At 41.3% G+C, this 27,987-nt stretch overlaps 1 long non-coding RNA gene and 1 pseudogene across 2 annotated transcripts; both read left to right on the forward strand.

Annotated features, from left to right (window-relative positions):
- Nucleotides 1-27,987, forward strand: part of LOC136154641 (interleukin-31 receptor subunit alpha-like) — a 337,454-nt pseudogene that overhangs the window by 123,891 nt on the left and 185,576 nt on the right.
- On the forward strand, nucleotides 188-27,977 carry LOC136154148 (uncharacterized). Of its 2 annotated transcripts, none has more exons than XR_010660482.1 (3): nucleotides 188-310; nucleotides 15,338-15,484; nucleotides 27,425-27,977. It is a non-coding gene; the product is annotated as an uncharacterized lncRNA (long non-coding RNA). The 2 variants fall into 2 exon arrangements; XR_010660481.1 differs by lacking the exon at nucleotides 27,425-27,977 and adding an exon at nucleotides 20,674-22,236.

Here is a 27,987-nt window from a genome sequence, read left to right on the forward strand (position 1 = left end):
GACAACAGACTCCAGCGCGGACGTCACGCGGCTGGGGGGAGCGATTTGTCCACCCGGGCCGCCCCTCTTTCTGAAGCTGAAGCCCAAACAAAAGCCGAAGCTGAAGGCGGGGTCGGGGGGTGGGTTGAGCTCTGCGGCGGGAGGCGTGTTGGTTGTCGCCGAGCCCTCTGGGAGTGGTAGTCCGCGACGGCGGGAGGTTTGACTGCGGCTGCCGGCTTGGTGCTCTCAGAACTCCATCCCCCGCCGGCCCCCGCGACCTAGGCCTTTGCCTGTTCCTGTCCAGGGGACTTAAAAGCCTCGCTGTGGCAAGGTGAGAAGATTGGGGAAGGGGTGTACTCCTTCCCGCCAAACGCTCTGAGTTTCTGGGCTTGGCCTGCTCAGGTAGAGCACGTTCCGGGTTTTGCAAACTCACCTCCGGGGAAGGAGCGGAGGGAAGAGGGGAGAAGCGGCCTGAACGACTGAGCTTGCATCGGAGCGGGCTGTCACTCGGGGAAGTTCTTTGGGGAAACGCGTCGGAACGGTGGCTTCTTGCGGGAGCGGTGAGGCCAAAGCTGGGGCCCGTGGAGTCCTGTCCGGAGGGGCGGCGCGTGCTCCTGCAGCCTTCGGGTGCGAGCAAAGTAGGGGACTCAGTCCGTGGCTGGGAGAACTCGAGGGACTGTGGGGGTCGTGTCTGCCGAAGCCTTAAGGAAAAGGCAAAGTTACAGTGGGTGAAGACCCAGGTGAGAAGAGGGAGGTGGATAATTGGGAGAATTATAGTAGTGGGAGTAGCAGACAGCTAGAGAGGGGAAGTAGTGGGGGGGGGGGGGAACCCCTTTGATTCCTCGAGCTCGGACCGCAGATGGCGTTGGCAAGGGGTGGGGAGTGAGGGTCAGAACTGTAAGTCCTTGTCACTCTTCTCCCGGACCCCCACCCCCGGCTCGATTGTGAGAGCTAGTGCCCTGATAGTAGGTGGCTTGACATCTTCCTGTCTTAAAATAGCAGAGCTAGAAGGGGTCTTTGAGAGTTGCTATCAAGTGCGTTGAGACTTTCCAGATGAGGAAAGTCAGGCCCACCGAGATGAAGAAATTGAGTCGCTCACCACCAGACAACCAGTTATTGACTGAAACCTAATTTTCGTGACTCTCAAGCCTTGCCTTAACCTATTGCTGCGATCAGTATATTAGCAAACTCTAACCTGTTCCCCCTTCTTTTACCTTTTTACTGCTGTCATATGCAAGGTAACCAGGCAACCCCTGAAGGGAAAGGCTTTAAACTTTTCAATGCGTGGGTGCAAAGACGCTTCAATCCTTTCAGATTCTTTGCGACCCTATGGGGCTGTAACCCGCCAGGCTCCTCTCTCCATGGGATTCTGCAGACAAGAATGCTGGAGTGGGTTGTCATGCCCTTATCCAGGGACTCTTCCTGAACCAGGGGTCGAACCAGCGTCTCTTCCCTCTCTTGCACTGTCGGGTGCATTCCTTACCACAAGGGCCACCTGGGAAGCCCTTAAATTTTCCAGTAGGTTAAAGAAATTGTTTTTACTTGAACAAAAATCTCCTTTCTTCACAAACATCTACAAACTTCATGTGAAGATGACAGATAAGTAGCAAACTAAAATATCACCTATAGATTCTTTGACTGGAAGAAAATAAAGTTCAGCTTTCCCACGGTGTGCCCACTAGAGCTCTGAGAACCTTTAGCCTTAGATTTCTTCTCTCAATCTTAAATGCTGCATATCTCAGTTACATACGTAAAAGTAGTTGCTGTTTATTGTGATTTTCATAATACCCTGAATAGTTACAATAAAAGATAAACAGCATAGGAGGATGGGAATGCATGAATTACAAATTAAAATAATGATTTATAGTATTATTTTTTTTAAAGGAGATATGACCATAAAATTAAAAAAAATTATCATTAATAGGTTAAAAACCCCTACCAGGCAAGCATTTTATAATACACTTAAATTTAAGTCCTTTACCAGTATACCAGTATTCTTTCTTTTTTCCTCCCTAGACGTAACTTTAGAGCATTTATAGTAGTGTTCCCCAGTGTGGGAGGACAGGTTTTCTGGTGCTACTGCATTGTTTTAACTGGTAATTTCTTTATTAAACCACATTCTCTCCCAGCACTGTCAAATTTACACCTCTTGAAGGATTTGTTGATCCAACTGTCACATCAGAATTTAAATATTATAGCTCCTGTTGGTTGACCATTAAGCAATTCATAAGGAAGAGGTTTGGATAAGTCCATTTCTGGACTTTATAGAAGTTATAGACTTACAATACATAGAAGAACATACATATACATAACAAAACTGCTTTCACCAGGCTGGCTTTTTAATGGTATAATTCCATTAGCTTTTTTAAAAAATATTTACTTATTTGGCTGCATCAGGTCTTAATTGCAGCATGTGGGATGCTCTAGTTGTGGCATGTGGAATCTAATTCCATGACCAGGTGTCGAACCCAGGCCCCTTGCATTGGGAACACAGATTCTTAGCCACTGGACGAATGGGAAAGTCCCCCATTTTCTTTTATATTGGTGTATTGGATAGGTGAGTAAACTATGACCAAGCTTGGCCCACTGCCAAATGTATGTACTTTTTATGTAGTTTTACTGGAACACAGCCATGCTTACTCATTTATATATTTTCTTTTGTGCTACAAGGCAAAGTTGAGTAGTTGCACAGACCGTATGGCTGGCAAAGCCTAAAATATTTACTATCTGGCCATTTATAGGAAAAAAAATATCAACCTCCAGCCTGGTAAACTAAATATAAATGTAGTATCTAAAACTCTGCCATGTGCAGAAGTATTAGTTACTAGTAATTCTCACTCATAAATGCATATATGGTGGGTTCATTATCCATTTCTTTGGGGAAAAGCCAGTGCCTGTTAGCGCAGATTGTTGCTAGCATCTTGGCGTATGTATTGAGTTGGCCAAAAACGTCATTTGGTTGTTTTCTGTAAGATGCTGTAGTAGTGCTTTGTTGACTTTAACTTCATTTGAAGCAGTTCTGTTAGATTGTATTGTAACAGCTGTCATATCAGTGAGCATTAAAAAAATCATCAAAATTGATGAATTTTTGTGTAGCTATTTTAATATTGAAGAGGGAAGGAAAAAAGCAACATTTTTGGCATTTTATGCTTTCTTATTTCCTGAAAGGTAAAAAGGCAACTGAAACACAAGAATAGACTTGTGCAGTGTATGGAGAAGGTGGCATGACTAATGAAACGTGACAAAATGGTTTGTGGTTTGTGCTGGAGATTTCTTACATTCTTTTCTTTCTTTCTTTCTTTATGGCTATGCTAGGTCTTTGTTGCTGTGTGGGCTTTTCTCTAGTTGCGGAGAGGAGGGGCTACTGTCTAGTTGCAATGCATGGGCTTCTCATTGCAGTGGCTTCTCTTGTTGTGGAGCACAGGCTCTAGGGTGCACGGGCTTCAGTAGTTCTGGCACATGGGCTCAGTGGTTGTGCCCCCCAGCCTTTAGAGCACAATCTTGGTAATTGTGGCACATGGACTTAGTTGCCCAGTGGCACGGGGACTCTTCCCAGAGCAGGGGTCAAACCTGTGTCCCTGCATTGGCAGGTGGCCTCTGTAATCATTGAGCCATCAAGGAAGTACAGTACTGGAGATTACTTGCTGGGTGATGTTCCATGTTAAGGTAGACCAGTTGAAGTTGAGAGTGATCAAATCGAGACACTAATGAGAACAGTCAACTTTATATCATAAGGGAAATAGCCAACATGCTCAGAAAATCCAAATCCAGCATTGAAAATCATTTGCACCCGCTTGGTTGTATTAATTGCTTTGATGTTTGGGTTCCCTGTAAGTTAAGCAAAAAAACCTTGACCATATTTCTGCATTCAATTCTCTATTTAATGAAAATTCCATTTTTAAAACAAATTGTGATGGGCAATAAAAATTGGATACCTACCATACAGTAATGTGGAATGAAAGAGATCATGGGGCAAGTGAAATGGACTACCACCAACCACACCAAAGGTTGATCTCCATTCAGAGAACGTGATGTCGTGTATATGGTGGGATTGGAAGGGACGTGTCTACTATGAGCTCCTTCTGGAAAACAGAACTATTAATTCCAACAAGTGCTGCTCCCCACTTGACCAACTGAAAGCAGCACTCAAAGAAAAGAATCTGGTATTAGACAACAGAAAACACATAGTCTTCCATCAGGATAACACAAGACTGCATATTTCTCTGATGACCAGACAAAACCTGTTACAGCTTGGCTGGGAAAGTCTGATTCATTCGCTGTATTCACCAGACACTGCATCTTCAGATTTCCATTTATTTCAGTCCTTCCAAAATTTTCTTAATGGAAAATTTCAATTCCCTGGAAGATTGTAAGAAGCACCTGAAACAGTTTCTTGCTCAAAAAGATAAAAATCTTTGGGACGACGGAATTATAAAATTGCCCGAAAAATGTCAGAAGGTAGTGAAACAAAATGGTGAATGTTATTCAGTCACTAAGTTGTGTCCTACTGTTTGCAACCCCCTGGACCCCTGGACAGCAGCATGCCAGGCATCCCTGTTCTTCACTATTTCCCAGAGTCTCCTCAAGCTCATATCCATCGAGTCTCTGATGCCATCCAACCATCTCATCCTCTGCTGCCCCTTCTCCTGCCTTCAGACTTTCCCAGCAACAGGGTCTTTTCTGTGATGAGTCAGCTCTTTGCATCAGGTGGCCAGAGTATTGGCACTTCAGCTTCAGCATCAGTCCTTTCAGTGAATGTTCAGGGTTGATTTCCTTTAGGATTGACTGGTTTGATCGCCTTCTTGTCCCAGGGACTCTCAAGAGTGTTCTCCAGCACCACAGTTGAAAGCATCAGTTCTTTGGTGCTCAGCCTTATCTATGATCCAACTCTCACATCTGTACCTGACTATTGTAAAAACCATAGCTTTGACTATATGGACCTTTGATGGCCAAATGATGTCCCTGCCTTTTTTTTTTTTTTTTTTTTTTTTTTAGATTTTTGAAGACTTTTAATTAGCACACTGTGTACATAATACAGGATTGGGAAAAAAAGAGAAAGCATTCTAAAATTCCTCATATATTTAAATATATTTTCTGTTTTTAGGAATGGTATTTGAATATTAAAGAAGTGGTTCAGTTCAGTTGAGTTCAGTCAGTCGTGTCCGACTCTGCGACCCCATGAATCACAGCACGCCAGGCCTCCCTGTCCATCACCAACTCCGAGTCTACCCAAACCATGTCCATCGAGTTGGTGATGCCATCCAGCCATCTCATCCTCTGTCGTCCCCTTCTCCTCCTGGCCCCAATCCCTCCCAGCATCAGGGTCTTTTCCAATAAGTCAACTCTTCGCATGAGGTGGCCAAAGTACTGGAGTTTCAAGAAGTGGTACACATAGTTAAAATTTTAGAGGAAGATGAATACATAATCCTATTTTGTATGTATTTGCATATTTTCTGAAAAAATATAAACAGACCGTAGAAGGTCTGACAATGTAAAGCAAAAGCCACACAGTGTTCCTTGCCCAACCTACTCATGACTACATGTCCCAGTATCTTTCTAACCAACTTGCACCATTCTTTGAGGTCCTCAGGATGCTTATCTGGCTCCCTGCTCCATACTCTCTTCTAGTTGCTTTAGAACCTTTGCAAGCTGTTGCTCATGCATTTCTAAAACATGTAGTTTTTTTTTTTAATGTAAATTTCTGTCTCTCGGGTTAGATTACATTTTTTGGCTAATTGATGCTTGAGTCTAAGTTCTATCCAGAAGAAACAAATGAATTTGTGAAATTTCCCTATGTAAGTCTCCACAATTCAGATGACACAGATTTTGTCTTCTCCACTCTAAATTTTGTTCCATGACTCTTTTCCATGCTAGTTTGTTGCTGAGCAGTACATTATTCATTTATCTATCTTACATTAGGCAGCACAGACTAATCTAAATATCTGTTTGAAAGACATTTTAATAGTCCTATTTCATTTTTTAAAAGAAGTAAGATTGACATGGAAGTGTGTGAACTTTCCTTTCTCACTCATGCAATGATAGTGTGCAGGAGGAGGTGGAAGGTGCTGTGATGATCAGAATAAGTATTTGTTGTTCAGTTGCCCAGTTGTGTCCGGCTCTTTGCAACTCTGTGGACTGCAGCATGCCAGATCTCCCTGTCCCTCACCATCTCCCAAAGATTTGCCCAAGTTCACATCCGCTGCATCAGGGGATACCATCTAGCCATCTCATCCTTTGATGTCCCCCTTCTCCTGCCCTCAGCAGGGGATGTCCCTGCTTTTTAATATGCTGTCTAGGTTTGTCATAGCTTTCCTTCCAAGCAACAAGCGCCTTAATTTTGTGGCTGCAGTCACAGTCCACAGTGATTTTGCAGCCCAAGGAAGTAATACCTGCTATTGCATCCACTTTTTCTCCATCTACTTGCCATGAAGTGATGAAACCAGATACCATGATCTTCGTTTTTTGAATGTTGAGTTTTCAGCTGGCTTTTTCACTTCCTTTTCACCCTCCTCAAGAGACTCTTCAGTTCCTCTTCACTTTCTGTCATTAGAGTAGTTTCATCTGCATATTGGTGAATATGTTGCAATTGGTGAATATGTTGTTCAATAAAGTTCTTGGTAAAAATGATGAAAAATGTGTCTTCTGTTTTTCTTTAGAACCGCAGGAACTTTTTGGCCAACCCAGTACTATAAATTAGCTTTCTCAAAGAATTGTGAAAGGAAGTTTCTGAACCTGGAGTGGAAAGGACTGACACTCTTTGAAATATGGTGATGCTCGCGGTTAATACCTTTTATTTATTTTTTCCCATTTATTTTTTTCATTAGTTGGAGGCTAATTACTTTACAATGTTGTACTGGTTTTTGTCATACATTGACATGAATCAGCCATGGATTTACATGTATTCCCTATCTCGATCCCCCCTCCCACTTCCCTCTCTACCCGATCCCTCTGGGTCTTCCCGGTGCACCAGGCCCGAGCACTTGTCTCATGCATCCAACCTTGGCTGGTGATCTCTTTCACCCTAGATAATGTGCATGTTTCGATGCTGTTCTCTTGAAACATCCCACCCTCGCCTTCTCCCACAGAGTCCAAAATTCTGTTCTGTACATCTGTGTCTCTTTTTCTGTTTTGCATATAGGGTTATCGTTAGCATCTTTCTAAATTCCATATATATGTGTTAGTATACTGCATTGGTCTTTATCTTTCTGGCTTACTTCTCTCTGTATAATGGGCTCCAGTCTCATCCATCTCATTGGAACTGATTGAAATGAATACCTTTTAAAAGACGTTACAGGAGCTTCCTTTTGATGTTCTCCATGTTCTTTTTGTGGAGATAATGTTTCAGCATAGGTATTAGCAAGCCAGTTATTAATAAGCTGTTTTTGTCTTGAGGCCTCATACTAAAACCAATCTTAAATGATTAGGGGCTCATTATTAAATGACTTATATTTGATGTTAATCTTGCATCTGGGACTTTGTTTTAAAGGTCAGAGGACTGAATGAAATAGAAGTGAGTATGTCTGTTTATGTCATTTTGTGTATTTAGTCTCCTGTATTAGTGTTAGTCTATGACAAAAATAATGCTTTGGAATATTTAACAGTTTACTCAACCATTGAGAGCACTATCCTGTAATATTAGCTATGAAACTCCAGTTCACCTCTCAGCCTAATTCATCAGATTTTAAGATATCTTATAGTTCTCATCAAGACTTTCAAAAAAGATATTAAATTTCCTTTGAGACAGCTTTCTGGGTGAATTTAAAGTTGAGGCAACTGAAAATTATCCATTTTCTTACAATTCTTCATATTTATTTGAATATTATTAAATCTCTGAAAGGCACTGGGAACTTTGGATTTGAAGTTTGAACTCATTCATGATTTATTTTAAATCATTGAAATATCAGTTTTCTACTTGTTTGGAATCAAAGGCTAATTTGACAATGCAAATTTCGTGTTTGCTCAGGAAAAAAAAAATAGATGTTTGTGATTAAACTGGAACTTTTATGTCAAATCCTGAATATCCTTCATATTTTCCTCAACCCTGATTACTACTTTTTATTAAGGCTGACTGAAATTTAAGAACCTTTTTAGATTTTCCTCTTTTCTGGTTTCCTAACATTCAATAATCAGTGAAAGTATCATCTCTGGGAGTTCAAAGAATCCTGTTTGTAAATTCAGCCACATCCTGGTGTAGTTTAGGAACCAATACAGTGGAGAGCATTGGTTAGCAAAGTAAGTGAGAACCATGTAAGTGTAAGCATGTATTTCCACCATTGTTTAAGCAGGTAACTTTTTTCCCTACTCTGACTTGGTTATTGACTTTTCATCTGTTTCACTGCTACTAGAAAGATTATTGCTGTCTAAGGTAATAACTAGGGCTTCCCTGGTGACTCAGACGGTAAATATTCTGCCTGCAATGCAGGAGACTCAGGTTGGATCCTGGATTGGGATGATCCCCTGGAGAAGAAAATGGCTACCTACTCTAGTATTCTTGCCTGGAGAATTCCATGGGCAGAGGAACCTGGTGCGCTCTAATACATGGGGTCACAAAGAGTCAGATATGTCCATGGGGTCACAAAGAGTCAGATATAGTAAGGAAATGCCTAGGGTTTCCCTGGTAGCTCAGATAGTAAAGAATCTGCCTTCAACATAAGAGACCCAGGTTCGATACCTGGATTGGGATGATCCCGTGGAGAAGAGAATGGCCACCCACTTCAGTATTCTTGCCTGGAGAATTCCATGGACAGAGGAGCCTGCTGTGCTATAGTTCACGGGGTCACAAAGAATCAGATATGATTGAGTGACTGCCACCTACTTACTTACTAAGGAAATATCTAGAGTTTCCCAGGTGTCTCAGTGGTTAAGAATCCACCTGCCAGTGCAGGAGACCCAGGTTCAGCCCCTTGGCCGGGAAGATCACTTGGAGAAGGAAATGGCAAACCACTCCAATATTCTTGCCTGGGAAATCCCATGAACAGAGGAGCCTAATGGACTACTGTCCACTGGGTAACAAAGAAGTCAGATCCAACTTAGCAAATAAACAACAAAGTGTTCCGTTGTACATATACCACAACTTCTTTATCCATTCATTCATCTGTTGATGGACACTTAGGTTGCTTCCATGTCTTGACAGTTTTAAGTAATGTTGCTCTAACCATTGAGGTACCTGTATCTTTTTGAATTAAGGTTTTCATTTTTTTTTTTTCCGGATATATACCCAGAAGAGGAGTTGATGAGTCATATGGTAGTTCTATTTTTAGTTTTTCTGAGAAATATTCATACTGTTTTCCACAGTGGTTACACCAATTTACATTCCCAGCAACAGTGCATAAGGGTTCCCTTATATCGGCATGCTCACCAAGACTTGTTATTTCTTACCTTTTTGATGATAACCATTCTAATGGGTGTGAGGTGATATCTAATTGTGGTTTTGAATTTCCCTGATGATTAATGATATTGAGCATCTTTTCCTGTGCTTGTTGGCCATCTGTATGTCTTCTTTATAAAATGTCTATTCAGGTCTTCTGCCCATTTTTAAAATGGGTTGTTTGATTTTTTCGTTGAGTTGTATGAGCTGTTTATATATTTTGAGTTTTGACCCCTTATCAGTCATACCATTAGCAAATATTTTCTCCCATTTAGTACGCTGTCTGTTTTGTCACTGGTTCCTTCGTGTTATGCAAGAACTTTTAAGTCTGATTAGGTCATATTTATTTTTGCTTTTATTTCCTTTGCTTTAGCATTTGTTGTTCAGTTGCTCAGCCATGTCCAACTCTCTGTGACGCCACGGACTGCAGCATGCCAGGCTTCCCTGTCCTTCACCATCTCCCGGAGTTTGCTCAAACTCATGTCCATTGATTCAGTGATGCCATCCAGCTGTCTTGTTCTCTGTCATCTCCTTCTCCTTGCTTTAGCATACAGATAAAAAAAATACTGCTGTGATTTATGTTAGCATGTTCTGCTTATGTTTTCCTCTAGGAGTTTTTATGGTTTCCAGTCTTATATTAGGTCTTTAGTCCATGTTGAGTTTATTTTTGTATTTGGTGTGAGAAAATGTTCTAATTTCATTCTTTTACATGTAGTTGTCCAGTTTTCTGAGCACCACTTGTTGAAAAAAACTCTTTTCTCCATTGTGTATTCCTGCCTCCTTTGTCATAGATTCATTGACTGTGAGTGCATAAGTCTGTTTCTGTGCTTTCTATCCTCTTTAATTGATCTGTTTGTCTGTGTTTGTGCCTATGTCATAGTTGTGATTTTTATTATTATTTGTTTTTGTAGCTTTGTCGTATAGTCTGAAGCCAAAGAACATTATTCTTTTAACTCTGTTCTCTTTCTCAAGATTATTTTAGCTATTCAGGGTCTTTTGTATTTCCATACAAATTTTAAAATTATTTTTCTATAGTTCTTTGAGAAAGGCCCTTGGTATTTTAATAGTGATTGCATTGAATCTGTAGATTACCTTGGGTAGTATGGTCATTTTAGCAGTATTAATTACAACCCACGAACATGGTATATCTTTTCATCTATTTGTGCATTTTCAATCCCTTTTATCAGTGTCTTGTAGTTTTCCAAGTACAGGTCTTTTGCCTACTTAGATAAGTTCATTTCTAGATTTTTTATTCCTTTTTGATGCAATGGTACATGGACTTATTTTCTTAATTTCTCTTTTGAGTAATTCATTATTAGAGTGTGGAATTAACAACAGGTTTCTGTATATTAATTTTGTATACTGCAACTTTACTGAATTCATCAGTGACATCTGGTGGTTTTCTGGTGGCAGTGTAGGATTTTCTGTGTATAATGGAGGTTCCATTATAGGTTATTATCCTTTTTCCCTTAGCTACCTTTAACATTTTTTCTTTGTGATTCACTTCTGGCAGTTTTTTGTTGTTATTTTTTATGGCTTTATTGGGTTTTCATTGCTGCATGGGCTTTCTCTAGCTGCAACAAGCATGAACTGCTCTCTAGTTGTGGTACAAGGGCTTTTCATCACTGTGGCATGCATGCCTGGGCACCTGGGCTTCAGTAGTTGTGGCTCCCAGAATTTAGAGCACAGTCTCAATAGTTGTGGTGCATGGGCTCAGTAGCTCTTTGGCATGTAGGATCTTCCTGGATCAGGGATGGAACCCATGTCTCGTGCACTGGCAGATGGATCATTTACCACTGAGTCACCAGGGAAACCCCTTTTGACAGTTTTAATATGATGTGTCTTAGAGAAGTTCTTTTTGCATTGAGGTAACTAGGTGTTCTCCTAGCTTCATAGACTTGTATATCCAGTTCGTACCACAGGCTTGGGAAATTCTCAGCTATTATTTCTTTAAATAAACTCTGTCCCCTTCTCTCTTTTCTGGGAAACCCAATGTCCTAATGTTGTCCTTCCTAAAAGAGTCAGTCAGCTCTTGTAGAATTTTCTGATTTAAAAAAATATCTTATTTTCTTCCTCTCCTACTGGTATTCTTTCTCGATTTCTATCTTCAAGCTTGCCAATTCTGTCTTTTATCCAGTCTGCTCTACTTCCGTTGCTTTGTAGTTCATTCTTCGTTTCATTTATTGAATTCTTCAGCTCTAGAATTTTCAGTTAGTTCTATTTTACAGTTTAAATCTCTTTGTTAAAGTATTACTTCTGCTCATTAATTTTATTCCTGAGCTCTTTGAATCTGCCTTTTTGTGTTTTCTTGTACTTTGTGGAGCTTCTTCATGACAAATATTTTGAATCTGTTTCAATTAGGTCACAATATTTCATTACTTTACATTTAGTTTTTGGAGAATTGTCATTTTGTAGTGCAGTGTTCGGAGAAGGCAATGGCAACTCACTCTAGTACTCTTGCCTGGAAAATCCCAAGGACGGAGGAGCCTGGGAGGCTGCAGTCCATGGGGTCGTGAAGAGTCGGACACGACTGAGTGAATTCACTTTCACTTTTTACTTTCATGCATTGGAGATGGAAATGGCAACCCACTCCAGTGTTCTTGCCTGGAGAATCCCAGGGACGGGGGAGCCTGGTGGGCTGCCATCTATGGGGTCACACAGAGTCGGACACGACTGAAGCGACTTAGCAACAGCAGCAGCGCAGTGTTACTATGGTTCACGGTGCCTAATGAACTGTTTCTCCACAGACAAATTTCAAGTGGCAAACACCTTTTGGCTTGATTATAACAGATTCAATAGATTAGAAGTTAGAGGCCTTTCTTCTCTTTTCCAGTAAGTGGTGCACAATCTTTTGATTTCTCTTACCTGAACTACCTGTAGTTATATTTGAATCTTCACTCTCCATCCTCCATCACCTCCGTTGGCATTGTTACCCTGGGCACTCATTATTGCTTCTTGTGCCTCCAGGGTTGCTGGTGCCTTGCCTTCTGCTCTAGCCAGGATGGTGGTCCCTTACTTCATATCCAGGATGTCCTGAATTACAGGCTCTGACATTGCAGGGGGAGGGAGAAGAGAGTGGCACCTATGCTGGGTGAAGTGTTGTAAGGTTCTCTGTCTTGGCCTCTGTGTTCATGGCAGCTTCTGAGGCAGGAGTCGTGTGCCCACCTCCCCTGCTGCTATCCAGTCTTTTGGAGCTGCAGTCTCAGCTGCTAAGCTGGAGGGCTAGGACTACAGGCACCACCATCACTCTTCCCTTGGTCTCTCCCTCCCTCAGTTTCCCCCTCTTCTAAATATTCTATCTAGTCTGTTCACTCTTAGATGTACAGATGTGTGGAATTCTCCAGCATCCTAGTGTGTTGGGTGGAGGCACTTTTGTTATGTTATAGATGTTTTACTGGTTGTCCTTTGAAAGGAACAGATAAAGGTAGCTTTTATTCTACCATGTTGCCAGCACCCTCTCTTCAACTTTCAAATACATCCATTGAGTTTTAAATTTTGGCTATTATGTTTAGTTTCATTATTTTTTTCTTTGTTGTTATTTATCTGGGCCTAAGTGTTCACTCTAGTCCTTTTCAAGCATGCTGTTAATTTTTGAAAATATCCACATTTCCTTTATTTGTTTAAAGGTAGGAAGCATAATTGTTTTATAATTTTATTCTGATAATAAGAATGTGGTTGAAGCCTTAGTGAAGCTGTTTCTTCTGGTTCTCACTAATAGCATTTTGTTTCTTTATATGTTGGTTTATATTTGACAGTGTAGTGTTCATTGTTCTTGAAGAATTGTTTGCAAGCCTTTTGTGAGGCCTAGGATCAGTGTTTTCTGGATTCTCAAGGAAAAGATTTACATTTGCTTCAGCCAATTAACTATAAGCTCTACCAAGCAAGTAACCTGAAATTATGTTCATAGCTTTAAGTGTTCTTTGATCACCTTGCAAATCCATGAGGTTCAGTTTGTAGTGTATAAGATTTCCCTCTACACAGACACACACACAGAAACATACAAACACGCACACAGGCTGTGGTCAGTGTCAAGAAAACTTGTTTGCAATTCTCTTGTGAGGGAGTGAGGCACTTTTTAGTTCAGTTCAGTCGCTCAGTTGTGTCCGACTCTTTCTGACACCATGGCCTTCAGCACACCAGGCCTCCCTGTCCATCACCAACTCCTGGAGTTTACCCAAACCCATGTGCATTGAGCTAGTGATGCCATCCAACCATCTCATCCTCTGTCCTCCCCTTCTCCTGCCTTCAATCTTTCCCAGCATCAGGGTCTTTTCAAATGTGTCAGCTCTTCGCATCCGATGGCCAAAATATTGGAGTTTCAGCTTCAATGAGTCCTTCCAATGAACAGCCAGGACTGGTCTCCTTTAGGATGGACTGGTTGAATCTCCTTGTAGTCCAAGTGACTCACAAGAGTCTTCTCCAACATCAGAATTCAAAAGCATCAGTTCTTTGGCACTCAGCTTTCTTTATAGTCCAACTCTCACATTCATACATGACCACTGGAAAAACCATAGCCTTGACTAGACGGACCTTTGTTGGCAAAGTAATGTCTCTGCTTTTTAATATGCTATCTAGGTTGGTCATAACTTTCCTTCCAAGGAGTAAGCATCTTTTAATTTCATGACTGCAGTCACCATCTGCAGTGATTTTGGAGCCCGAGAAAATAAAGTCAGCCTCCGTTTCCACTGTTTCCCCATTTATTTGCCGTGAAGTGATGGGACCAAGATGCCATGATCTTAGTTTTCTGAATGTTGAGCTTTAAGCCAACATTTTCGCTCTTCTCTTTCACTTTCATAAAACGGCTCTTCAGTTCTTCTTCACTTTCTGCCATAAGGGTGGTGTCATCTGCGTATCTGAGGATTTTGCTATTTCTCCCGGCGTCTTGATTTCACCTTGTGCTTCATCCAGCCCAGCGTTTCTCATGATGTACTCTGAATAGAGGTTAAATAAGAAAGGTGACATTATATAGGCTTGATGTATTCCTTTTACTATTTGGAAGCAGTCTGTTGTTCCATGTCCAGTTCTAACTGTTGCTTCCTGACCTGCATACAGATTTCTCAGGAGACAGGTCAGGTGGTCTGGTATTCCTATCTCTTGAAGACTTTTCCACAGTTTATTGTGCTCCACACAGTCAAAGGCTTTGGTGTAGTCAATAAAGCAGAAATAGATGTTTTTTCTGGAATTCTCTTGCTTTTTTGATGATCCAGTGAATGTTGGCAATTTGATCTCTGGTTCCTCTGCTTTTTCAAAAACCAGCTTGAACATCTGGAAGTTCACGGTTCACATATTGTTGAAGCCTGACTTGGACAATTTTGAGCATTACTTTGCTAGCGTGTGAGTTGAGTGCAGTTGTTTAGTAGTTTGAGCATTCTTTGGCATTGCCTTTCTTTGGAATTTCTTCCTGTTAACTCCTAATCTGATGGTGAAGCGCTCTGTAGTCACAGCTGTATTGAAAATAGGGATGGGGGTGATATCTTATACTCATTCCTTACTTTGGATGAATTTTGGTGTTTGTCTTTTATTTCCCTGCGATTCCACAAGATGTTGAAAACCCCAGCACAGTTTCTCCTGGCACAGCAAATACCTTCAGAACGGAACCAACTTGTTCGAGCTACTTACTTTCTAGGTTCCTTAAATTCACTTACAAATGGTCTGCTTTTCCTTACTATTTAAAAAAATTTTTTTTTATATTTTCCCCAGTATTTTCAGTTGTTTTCGTCAGGAAAATGAGCCCAAATAGCCTAATCTGTTTTATTACTGGAAATGGATTGCCTTGCTTCTTTTTTTATTAAGCTGGAAAATAAGTAGTAACTTCTTTTCAACTTAGCAAATTTCTGATGATATAAGTATTTTAGACATATATCTCATTAAGATATCTTCAGCAAATTCCTGTGTTTTTTATTTCTTGTACATGCAAATGTATTACCTATCAGTAGTAAAATAATTCTTATATTAAACTTTATATTATTTCTCTTTTCTGATTTATTACAGGACTGATTTCTTTAGTGCTTAGAGTCTGAGAAAAATGGCAAATATGGATAGTGATCCTAGGCATCTTCTCATCCCTGAGGGAGATCATGAAATAAATCCTGGACCTATGAATATCCAGTTTGATTCATCAGATATAAGATCTAAAAGGTAAGTGTTTAAAATAAAACATTTGTTTCAAAATTAAGACTTTTATTTATTAAAATAGAACTCATTATAACCAAATATATAGAGATTTTAGAATAAAATATCTAATTTCTTAAAGGATCTGTATGTTTGTATATAAAAGAGAATATACATGAATGCATTTTCTCACTTATATTTGCCTTTTTAGACTAAACTCCGTTATCTCTGTCAGGCATGGCTGAGGTAACTTTTATGAAGTAATGTGCATGTAACTCATTTAACAAATACATATTGATTGTCTGATCTGTGCAACGTATTACATGAAGTCAGGCTTCCCCAGTGGCTCAGTGTTAAAGAATCTACCTGGCAATGTAGGAGATGTAGGTTCGATCCCTGGGCTGGGAAGATCTGGAGGAGGAAATGGCAACCCACTCAAGTATTGTTGCCTGGAGAATTCCATGGACAGAGGATCCTGACCTGCTACATTCCATGGGGAGGAAAGAGTCGAACACGACTGAGCAACTTCACTTCACTTCTCGCAGCTGTACATGATGACTGGGAAAACCATAGCTTTGACTAGAAGGACCTCTGTCAGTAAACTGATATCTCTTCTTTTTACTATGCTGTCTAGATTTGTCACAGTTTTCTTTCAAGGAGCAAGCGTCTTTTAATTTCATGGCTGCAGTCACAGTCCACAGTGATTTTGGAGCCCAAGAAAACAAAGTCTGTCACTGTTTATGTTGTTTGCCCATCTATTTGCCATGAAGTGATGGGACTGGATGCCATGATCTTAGTATTTTGAATGCTGAGTTTTAGGTCAGCTTGTTCACTCTCCTCTTGCACCTTCATCAAGTGGCTCTTTACTTTCTCCTGGCTTTCTGCCCATGGAGTGGTGTCATTTCCATGCTGTGCTGTGCTTAGTCACTCAGTCATCTCTGACTCTTTGCGACCCTATGGACTGCAGCCTGCCAGGCTCCTCTGGCCTTGGGGATTCTCCAGGCAAGAATACCAGAGTGGGTCTCCATGCCCTCCTCCAGGGGAACTTCCCAACCCAGGAATCGAGCCCATGTCTGCCTCATTGCAGGCGGAATCTTTACAGTCCGAGCCACCATGGAAGCCTGTCATTTGCATATCTGAGGTTATTGATATTTCTCCCAGCACTCTTGATTCCAGCGTGAGTTTCATCCAGCCCAGCACTTTGTGTGATGTACTCTGCATATGTTAAACAAGCAGGGTGACAATATACAGCCTTGATGTACCCCTTTCCCAATTTGGAACCAGTTCATTGTTCCACGTCTGGTTTTAACTGTTGCTTTTTGATCTGCATAAAAGTTTCTCAAGAGGCAAGTTTGCTGGTCTGGTATTGTCATCTCTTTCAGAATTTTCCACAGTTCGTTGTGATCCACACAGTCAAAGGCTTTAGTGTAGTCAATGAAACAGAAGTAGATGTTTTTTGGGAACTCTCTTGCTTTTTCTAGGCCCCAACGGAGGTAGGCAATTTGATCTCTGGTTCCTCTGCTTTTCTAAATCCAGCTTGTACATGGGGAAGTTCTCAGTTCACATACTGTTGAAGCTGAGGTTGGAGAATTTTGGGCACAATCTTGCTACCATATGAAATGAGTGCAATTGTGTGGGCAGTTTGAATATTCTTTAGCATTGCCCTTCTATGGGAGTGGAATGAAAACTGACCTTTTCCAGTCTGGTGGCCACTGCTGAGTTTTCCCAATTTGCTGGCATATTGAGTGCAACACTTTCACGGCACCATCTTTTAGGATTTGAAATAGTTCTGCTGGAATTCCATCACCTCCACTAGCTTTGTTCATAGTAAAGCTTCCTAAGGCCCACTTAACCTCACACCCCAGAATGTCTGACTCTAGGTGAGTGAGCACACCATCGTGGTTATCTGGTGTATAAAGACCTTTTTTGTACAGTTCTTTTGTGTATTCTTGCCACCTCTTTTAATCTCTTCTGCTTCTGTTAGGTCCATACCTTTTCTGTTCTTTATTGTGCCCATCTTTGCATGAATTGTTCCCTTGGTATCTCTAATTTTCTTGAAGAGATTTCTAGTCTTTCCCATTCTGTTGTTTTCCTCTATTTCTTTGCACTGTTCCCTTAAGAAAGTCTTCTTATTTCTCCTTGCTCTTCTTTGGAATTCTGCATTCAGATGGGTATATCTTTCCTTTTCTCTTTTGCCCTTCTCTTCTCTTCTTTTCTCAGCTATTTGTAAGGACTCCTCAGACACCTGTTTGCCTTCTTGCGTTTAATTCTCTTGGGGATGGTTTTGGTCACTGTCTTCTGTACAGTGTTGCAAATCTGTGATGGTAGTTCTTCAGGCAATCTGCCTATCAGATCTAATCCCTTGAGCCTATTTCTCACTTGCACTGTATAATAATTAGGGATTCGATTTGGGTCATACTTGAATGGTCTAGTGGTTTTCCCTACTTTCTTCAACTCAAGTCTGAATTTTGCAATAAGAAGTTCATGATCTCAGCCACAGTCATCTCCTGGTCTTGTTTTTGCTGACTGTATAGCGTTTCTCCATCTACAGCTGGAAAGAATATAATCAATCTTATTTTGGTATTGACCGTCTGGTGATGTCCATGTGCAGAGTCATGTCTTGTGTTGTTGGAAGAGGGTATTTGCTATGACCCATGCATTCTCCTGGCAAAACACAGTTAGCCTTTGCCTTGCTTCATTTTAGACTCCAAGGTCAAACTTGCCTATTACTCCATGTATCACTTGGCTTCCTACATTTGCATTCCAATTCCCTATGATGGAAAGGACATCTTTTTTTGTGTGTTAGTTCTAGGCTTCCCTGTTGGCTCAGAGGGTAAAGCATCTGCCTACAATGCAGGAGACCCGGGTTCAATCCCTGAGTTGGGAAGATTTCCTGGAGAAGGAAATGGCAACCCACTGCAGTATTCTTGCCTGGAAAATCCCATGGATGGAAGAGCCTGGTAGGCTACAGTCCATGGGGTCACAAAGAGTCAGACAAGACTGAGTGACTTCACTTTCACTTTTAATTTTTCTAGAAGGTCTTGGAGGTCTCCATAGAACTGTTCAGCTTTGGCTTCTTTGGCATCAGTGGCTGGGGCACAGACTTGGATTATTGTGATAGCAAATGGTTTGCCTTGGAAATGAAACAAGATCATAAAGTCACTTTTGAGATTGCACCCAAGTACTGCATTTCTGACTCTAATGGCACCTATAAAGGCTACTCCACTTCTTCTAAGAGATACTTGCCCACTTTAATAGATATCATGGTCATCTGAACTAAGTTCGCCCATTGCCATCCACTTTAATTCACTGATACATAAAATGTTGATGTTCACTTTAGACATCTCCTGTTTGACCACTTCCAATTTACCTTGATTCATGGACCTAACATTCCAGGTTCCTATACAATAGTATTCCTATACAATGATATTACAGCATCAAACTTTACTTTCACCACCAGACACAGCCACACTGCCTGGTGTTTCTGCTTTGGCTCAGCCTCTTCATTCTTTCTGGAGCTATTTCTTCACTCTTTTCCAGAAGCATTTTGGGCACCTACCAACCTGGGGAGTTTGTCTTTTAGTGTCATACCTTTTTGCCTTTTCATACTGTTCATGGGGTTCTCAGGGCATGAATGCTGAAGTGATTTTCCATTCCCTTCTCCAGTAGACCACATTTATCAGAACTCTCCACCATGACTCATTCATCTTGGGTGACACTACATGGCGTGGCTCATAGTTTCATTAAGTCACATGAAGCTGTGATCCGTGTGATCAATTAGCTTAGTTTTGCGCGATTGTGGTTTTCATTCTCTCTGCCCTCTGATGACTGAGGATAAGAGGCATGTGCAAGCTTCCTGGTGGATGGGACTGGCCATGGGGAAAACTGGGTCTTGCTCTGTTGGGCAAGGACATGCTCAGTAAACCTTTAATCCAATTTTCTGCTGATGAGTGGGGCTGTGTTCCTACCCTGTATTTTGACCTGGGACCAAACTATGATTGGGATAACGGCAACCTCCTTCAAGAGGATTTGTGCCAGCATGCTATGCTTCCCAGGACTGCTGCTGTAAGTGGCCCTAACCCCACAGCATGTCGTTGTTGACCCAGGCTTCCACTGGATACTCCCGAACACTCACAGGCAAGTCTGGCTCAGTCTCTTGTGGGACCACTGCTCCTTTCTCCTGGGTCCTGGTGCACAAAGGTTTTGTTTCTGCCCTCTGAGAGTCTCTGTTTTCCCAGTTCTGTGGAAGTTCTGTAATGACATCTCACCGATGTTCAAAGTCAGTTTCCCTGAAGATTCTCAATCCCTTTTGTCAGATTCCCAAGTTGGGAAGTCTATTGTGGGGCTTAGAGCTTTCTCAGGAGTGCCAGAACTTCTTCGGTGTAATTGCTCTCCAGTTTGTGGATCGCCCGCCTGGCAGCCCTATAGCGGGGTTAATGGCGACCTCCTCCAAGAGGACTTCTGGCACAAACAAAATAAAGCAGCTATGGAAGTACCTAGGTGATGCTATGGTGTGATTTCAGACAAGTCCTTGTATTGTTAAGAACGTGAGTTTTCTGAGCTGTGCCAGACTCAAAATGCCATCAGCCATCTAGCAGCAATCACATTTTTAAAGGTCTTTTGTTGTAAATGTTATATGTTTAGACAAAGAAATTTCTCTGGACCATATGTTGGGAAAAAAAATGAGTTTTTCTCTATCCCTTTCCTGAGAACAAAGAAGATAAAGAGAACAGTGAGCAGGCCTGAACATTCCTAGTTTCTTTTTACTTTAACTGTTCTGATCTCTGCATGTCTGTAACTATTTTTTGCCCCCTAACTCTTCAGGAGCTACACTTCACACCTATTTTTCTTCGATTCTATGCTAAATATATCCTGTATCTGGTGATTATCCTTACAACACCATTCCCCTTATAGTTACATATCAGAAAGAAGGCCACTGAGTCACTGAACTGCCAGGCTCAATGGATGTGTTACTGAGCCAGTCTATGACTGACTTTGAAGCGATGCAAGAGAAAGGAATCAAGATCCTAACACCTTTGTTCCTCATCAGTGACTCCTGACTTGGAGCCCTTAGATTATATAAGCCCCTAGATTCCTCATAGACAGGGGGCTCTTTTTGAGGCATGAGCCTACTTTGTTCTCTCTGCTGGCTGAGAATTATAGCCACCTTTCTACTGCCTGCCCACTCTATCTTTGTGTTTTTTGTTTAATTTCAGTGGGCAGAGAAGGCCAGGATTTTGACCAGCAACATGATGGAAGTTGCCTGAACACCTACACATGTAACCTTGGGCTCCGTGATGGCCGTGACCTTCGTGAGGATCAGGTATCAGACAAGAGACAGTGGGAGGACAAGGACAGTGGGAGACTTCTTCACAAAATCTGGCTAAGATATGCACAATGCACCACCGTTCACCTTCAAGGCGGATTCTGAGCTGTGTGAATTCAGCTTCAGAGCAATTTTTATGGCCTTGGGGTCTCACCACCTAGGAGAGCCACTCCATCAGTTTAAGAGTCCATCTGCCAGTTTCAAAAAAGTTCCCCATTAAAATCCTACAGGAAGGCTAAGAGTGGTTGAAGAGGAAAAGTTAAAATTTTACATGACCTCCTTCTCCTTCTGCCTCTGTAACTCAGCTTGGTCCTTGCAAAGTCTTGATCACGTAGGTCACGTAGTCTCAGAAAGTGGGGACATGCACCACTAGGAAGTGGAGTTTATTTCACTCACCCTTATCCTGCAGTTTGCGATCGCCCAGTCCCTGCAAACCTGCTTAATCATGCCTGTCCAGGTCAGGCATCCCCATCACTGTTCCCGGGCACGCAAAACCCATTGGTTTAAACCAGCCTATTAACAGCTAGTGTTGCCCACTATAGTCTGTCTATAAAAACTCTGTAATCCCTTTGTTTGGGGCTCAGAGCTTGGAGTGTTAAATCCTCTGCGCCCGCTGGCATAATAAACCTGAGTTCTCCAACTCTCTGAACATGGTGCTTGGTTTCTCGAGTACTGGTTTCTGTAACATGTCTGGAGGCTCCAGTGAGATTCCAACTACGCTGGCCACTTCAGACACCAGACGGTTGGCTCGGCTGTGCTGGAGCAAAGGAACCCCAAGATAATAGAGGAGGCACGCCACCTGACGGTATTCTAGGTTCTCCTTTGGAAAGGTGTTCTGACTCTTCGGAAGGCCGAACCCCAACTGAACTCATTGGAGAGACAGACCAACTCACTAGGAATGATCACAGGATAGGATAAGGCCCTGGGGCCGGTCCCCAAGCAGGAACCTACCCCAATGGCTAGAAGAGGAGACTGATCACCTCCCTGGGCTCCCAGGAAGGGAGCATCAGATAGGGAGACCTGGGGACTTGGGAGGAAGGGAGGCATTGTGGTAGCCTCTGCATGATTGTGAGTGTGTGATTGCTGATTGAAAAGAAACTTGAAAGAAACTTTTGGAAACTACAAAACCAATTCTTTTTGCGTGTGCAATTAAGAACAGCTAGCTTGTTAAAAGACCTGCCCAGGGAAAAGCTTGAAGTTAAACCTTTCCATGTCCTTGAAATATACAGTCAGCTTTGCCTGAGACCTCAGCCTTGGGCAAATTAGAACTTCAAACAGAAGGGGAAAAAAGTGGGGGGTGGTGTCAGAGAGATATTTTAAATTTCAAATAGAAAACTATAAGATCTCACTCAGTCTGTCTGTCTGGATTTATGTATGTCTCAGTGTATGTCTTTTTTCTGATAATATTGTTGAAGTTGTAAATGAGTTCTAATTTAATTGCCCTAAAGAAAAATACGTGTATAAAAACCAAAGAATTCTAAATACAAAAAAAAAAAAAACCTAAAAAAATTTCAGATTCATGTGAACTGGGAAATATTCAGTATTAAATATCTAGTATCAATGTTTGTTTGCTAATCTAATAAGAAAGTAGGATGTGTGTTTTAAATAAAGAAGATATAAAAATAAAATTACATTTTATAAAGGGAAAAGAAAGTAGGTTTGACTTGCAGGTGGCTATTACAGAAAGTGATTAAAAGGTTTGTGGAAAGTGGACCCTGTAAAAATGTTTTGTGCATGGTTAGGACTAGATTTCAAATAAATTTAATTGAGGTTTACCTAAATGAGTTTAAATTAAGCTGGTGCAAAGACTTAAATTTGGCCTTTCTCTCTGTTAAGAAGACATACTTTCTTCAGATGTTGAACTGCTTTTGATAATAGATTTAAGTTCCTTTACCTCTTAATTGATCTCTTCTATATTAACCTTTGAAATCTTTTGTTAACATTGGCTAAGTAAATAATTATTATTTCACAGTAACTTACATGATCCTGCCTGACTATGATAAACCTTTTGATATTTATCGGCAAAACTTCCTAAATAACTTGACTTCTAGCTAACTTTGGGATGCTTCAGAGGGCCCCTGAGACACCCCAAAGAATTATTAAGCTACCTGGGTTCCCTGGACATGTTAAATTACATGGGAAGTGCTGTTAAAGGGGTGAAAAATTCTTTACAGGTTATACTGTATGGCTGATATTACTAATATAGATATCCTAAAATTATGTGAAATTCATACAGATCTGATATGCCCTGATAAAATATGGTTAATTATAATTCTAGTTCTCATATTAAAGTGTTATGACCAGGTTTCTTTGTCAATTGCAATAAAATCAGATTTTAAACATGCCTTCTATTATTTTACTCTCATGCCTTTAGAAGAATACAGCTAGTTCAAGATTTTTGGAAAAGACTTTATAAGATTAAACAGATAAACACATTTTATTATTAACAGGAAGCTGGTGCCAGACTGGAATTTGGTCTTCTCTCTGTTTAGAGAACAAAGTTTTCTTAAAATGCAGCTCTCAAAAACAGACTATAAATTTCTTTGCCTTTAAGTGATTTTCATTGGTTTTTAAAATGTTTTTGTTACTTTGGTAACATAAATAAACATTATTTAAGATTATGGTACACGTAGAAAAAGCTCATTCTGCTTCAACAAAAATAACCCTTCAAGGTTAGACTTTTACTGTCTTGACGTCCTTAAAACATGGTGACAGTCTGCTCTTACATCAGGAAATTAAAAATAAATAAACAACAGCTAAACATCAACGATCCAAGGCTATGGGAAATCCAAGATGGCCCCTTAGCTTTTCTCAGTTCCCTGATAGACTTCATTTTTATTTGATGGGTTAAAGCCTTACCTGCATACAGTGTTAATGCCCTCACAATGAGTTCTCCAAAAAAAAAAAAAAAAGAAAGAAAAGAAACAAATCATGTTTCATTAAATATTAAGTTCTAGTTTTGTTAATTAAGGTCCATGCTACTAAGACTCACTTCTGTGAGTTCCTTGTTATATTGCTAAAAGGTTTAATTAAATTATTAAAAAAGACACTCTTAAGATTGTTTCTAAATTTTACCTCAGCAACCAGTCTTTGGATAAAGGTCAGATGCTCCAGGATGTACAACCAGGAGATTAACACTTGGCTATAATCATTTAACTGACACAGGTGACCTGGGGTATACCGGACTATACCCAATGAAAGTTCTTGACTTAAATTCTTGCTTGTGACCTTACTAATAACTGCTAGCTATATTATTTTCTATGTAGCTTGTTTCAGAAGATTATTTCTTATGTTACCAAATGTGTCACAGAGCCTGTGATAAAATGCTAATGTGCAGTTCCATATGAGATCAATAATTGTAATAATGTAAATTTAATTATGGGAAGAAACAAGAGGGAACGTTTTCCTGTAGCAGCAGGCTAGTAAGACAGGTATGGTCCAGAGACTTTTGCTACTTACAAGGCCTAGTCTAGTGACAACACATTGAGTGGCCTGTCAATGGAATCTTTGTTAGACCTGGGAATGAGCCTTCCCAGCACTGCGGGACACAATGTCCATGAAATGCCCCCCAAACATGGTCAAATATGACTATGAAGTCTAGTATGACTATGACAATCTTAAGGGTGTCTTCTTTAAATAATTTAATTAAACCTTGTAGCAATATAACATAACAAAGAACTCTCAGAAGTGAGTCTTAGTAGCACAGAACTTAATTAACAAAACTAGAACTTAATATTTAATGAAACATGATTTTTCTGTTTTCCTTTTTTTTTGGAGAACTCATTGTGAGGGCATTAACACTGTACCCAGGTAAGGCTTTAACCCATCAAATAAAAATGACTATCAGCTGGAAGTTGGTCCTTGCCAGCTGTCTCTACAAAGATTAAATCATGACCACCACAAGATGTTGATCTTCAACACTCCCTTGAAAGGAGTTAAGGGTAGAGACAAAAAACTAGGCACTCTGAGCTCTGGGAAAAACCGAGAGAAACAGGCCTTCAGATAGTCAGATGTTTTCAGGCAACCTTTTTATGAGTCCAAATTCTTGCCTCTTCTCACACCTAGAGAAAAACCAATGTCACGGACCAGTGTCTAGACCTGGTTCTCCTAGTTGTGCCTCGGTAGCTTTTCTACTTCTATTAATCTTTGGGCCACATATCTTCAACTTTCTTGTTAAGTTTGCTTCTCCAAGTAGAAATATGACAAGAATATTCCCCGACCAACGCCCCAGACAACGCTAGAAAAAGCTGCCTTAGTCTGTGGACTCACATCGCCCTCTGTAAATGCACCGCGAGGACCCAGGCTATTCTCCCTTTGAGATCTTATACGGGAGATCACCCCCAGTGATAAAAAAGCTCAAGGGATACCACCAACTAGCTGACCTGGAGGTGTAGGCCCTGGGAAATTCTTCCACCATATCGCCAAAGAAACCTGAGAAAGGATACCCATTCCACTGGGAAATTGGTTTCATCCCTATCAGCCAGGAGATAAGGTATGGGTTAAAGACTGGAAAAAGGAACCACTTCAGCCAGTTTGGACAGGCCCTCACGTGGTCATCCTGCCAACCCCTACTACTATTAAAGTTTTAGGTTTCATCCCTTGGATCCACCACACCAGAGTCAAGAAGGCAGCGGCTTCCTATAATGAGGACACCTGGAAAGCAATTCAGGACCCCAAAAACATTTTCAAGGTCTCTTTACAAAAACAATGACCCTCACCTATGAAGGATGCTGAGACTTGCTCCAGCCACACTCTGGCAGCTGGCTGGTCAACACACGACAGAAGCTTGAGGATCTGGCTATCAAAATATCAATGGATTTTCATTGTCAAGCCTGGACTCTATCCCTGATTACTATTATTTCTGTGCTCTTCACAACAGGACTAGTTTCAGTCACACCCCAGGACTGGTGTTTGGGTCTGAAGCTGCAGTTAACTGTTATCTCACTGTAATGGGAAGCCTCATTCTATTAGAAGTCTCTTACGATCGATTATCCCTACTAACTAAACTGCTCCACAGAATAACTGACGCCCCTTCATGATAGGCTCAGTTGCTAGAGCCGTGACAACCCAAAGATGGGGAGAAACCCTTTTGCTAGTCTTCAGTTACCTGTTATGTGCAGGCTGCTTTGCAGCCTTCTGGTGTCCCTTGCTGTAACAGATGGTAATGCAGCCATCAAGGCCTTTTCTTTGTGGGACAGATACTTACTTGTGTCTACCTGTCAATTAGATGGGTATCTGCACCTTAGCTTGCCTCACTCCCCAGATGAATATTGTCCCTAACAACCAGACTCTCACCATACCTCTGGCAGCACATACAAGGTCAAAAAGAGTCATCCAGTTTATACCCCTACTAGCTGGTCTAGGAATCATGGCTGGGATAGGTATGGGGATAGGAAGAATTGCTTCACCAACCATCTTCTACCATACACTATCCAAAGACTTCACAGATGACATTGAGAGAGTGGCCAAAACTTTAGTTACCTTACCTGACCAGCTAGAAGCCCTGGCTGGGGTGGTTTTGCAAAATAGGAGAGGTCTAGACCTACAGGCAGCAGAAAAGGAAGGACTCTGCCTCTTCTTGAATGAAGAATGCTACTTTTATATAAACCAGTCAGAAATAGTCAGGAACATGGCCCAACAGCTAAGGGAACAAATCATAAAAGGAGAGAAAACCTAGCTAATTCCTGGGGTAACTGGAGCAATATCTGGAGTTGGCCATCATGGCTTCTCCCTTTAACAGGTCCTCACTTCATGCTCTTTGCAGCACTCTTGTTTGGCCCTTGTATTCTCAATGCTATTACCCAGTTCATAACCTCTCGGATTGAATCCACAAAGTTACAAATGGTAATGGTTCAATACAGCCCCATAAAAGATGGGGAGCTCTGAGTGTCCTACCAAAAACATGGGGTGATGCTTTCTATAATGAGGGATAGAAGCATCAAAAAGGGGGAATGAAGAGGAAAAGTTAAATTTTTACAGCACCTCCTTCTCCTTCTGCCTCTGTAACTCAGCTTGCCCCTTGCAAAGTCTAGATCACATAGGTCACATAGCGTCAGAAAGTGAAGACTTGCAATGCTAGGAACTGGAGTTTATCTCACTCACCCTTGTCCTGCTCTTTGCAATCACCCAGCCCCTGCAAACCTGCTTAATCATACCTGTCCAGGTCAGGAATCCCCCTCCCCATCTTGACCACTGTTCCCACACGTGAGAAACCCCTTAGTTTAAACAAGCCTGTTAACAGGTAATGTTGCCCACTACAGTCTGTCTATAAAAACTGCAATCCCTTTGTTTGAGGCTCAGAGGTTGGAGTGTTAAGTCCTCTGGGCCCGCTGGTGTAATAAACCTGTCTTCTCCAACTCTCCAAGTGTCATGCTTGGTTTCCCGAGTACTGGTTTCTGCAACATTGTAACTAAATGTCTTCAGCTATAAACCTTAGACTGAGAAGACTGTGTGCCAACCCGAATTCACTCATGTCTCATTTGGAACCTTTCCAGTGTATTTACACTCAGGCAGAAAAACCATGCGTCTACTTGATCCTGATCAAAGTGCACTTTGTCTTTTGGACCCAGGAGATTCATCTCTAAATGAAGAGGAACTTTGAATGTATATGTGCTATTTCAAATTTTCTTCTCACCCATAAGACATCGTCGAGAGATCTGGTTGCTGCCAGCACCCAGCCTCATCACGATCACCTCCCACAGAAGGAACCCAGCTTCACAAAGCCCCAAACCACCCTGTCTCAGGAACCGACACTTGAGGGCTCCTCCTGTAACCCCACTGCCCCGCCACGTGTTGCCTTGTTCTGTGGGACCAGGGGACGTCTCTCCACCTTCCTCATGTGACTGCAGCTCATCACTCCAGGTGTGGGGGTACCCTGCTTTTCCCACTGCTAACACGGCCTGTCACAGAAATCAGGGCCTGTGAAGTTCTGTGGAATAAATGAACCAGGGAGCAGGGCCTTATTTAGTCAGATTAGTTTTCTCCTACATTCTCTTTTTTTTTTTTTTCCTACTTTCTTAAATAATAACCTGGGAAACTGAGATAGCTTAACAGTATAAAGTGACAGACAAAAAGTATAAGAAGCAAGACTTCGCTATAATCACATTTTATTTTCTAATTCTTTCACCAAGTACATTACTGCTAAGTAAGTTCACATTTCCAAAATAGTTATAATTCCATTCTCCTGTTACCATGTTCAGGGTCA

Source organism: Muntiacus reevesi, chromosome X, assembly GCF_963930625.1.
Source record: "Muntiacus reevesi chromosome X, mMunRee1.1, whole genome shotgun sequence".
Lineage (NCBI taxonomy): Eukaryota > Metazoa > Chordata > Mammalia > Artiodactyla > Cervidae > Muntiacus > Muntiacus reevesi.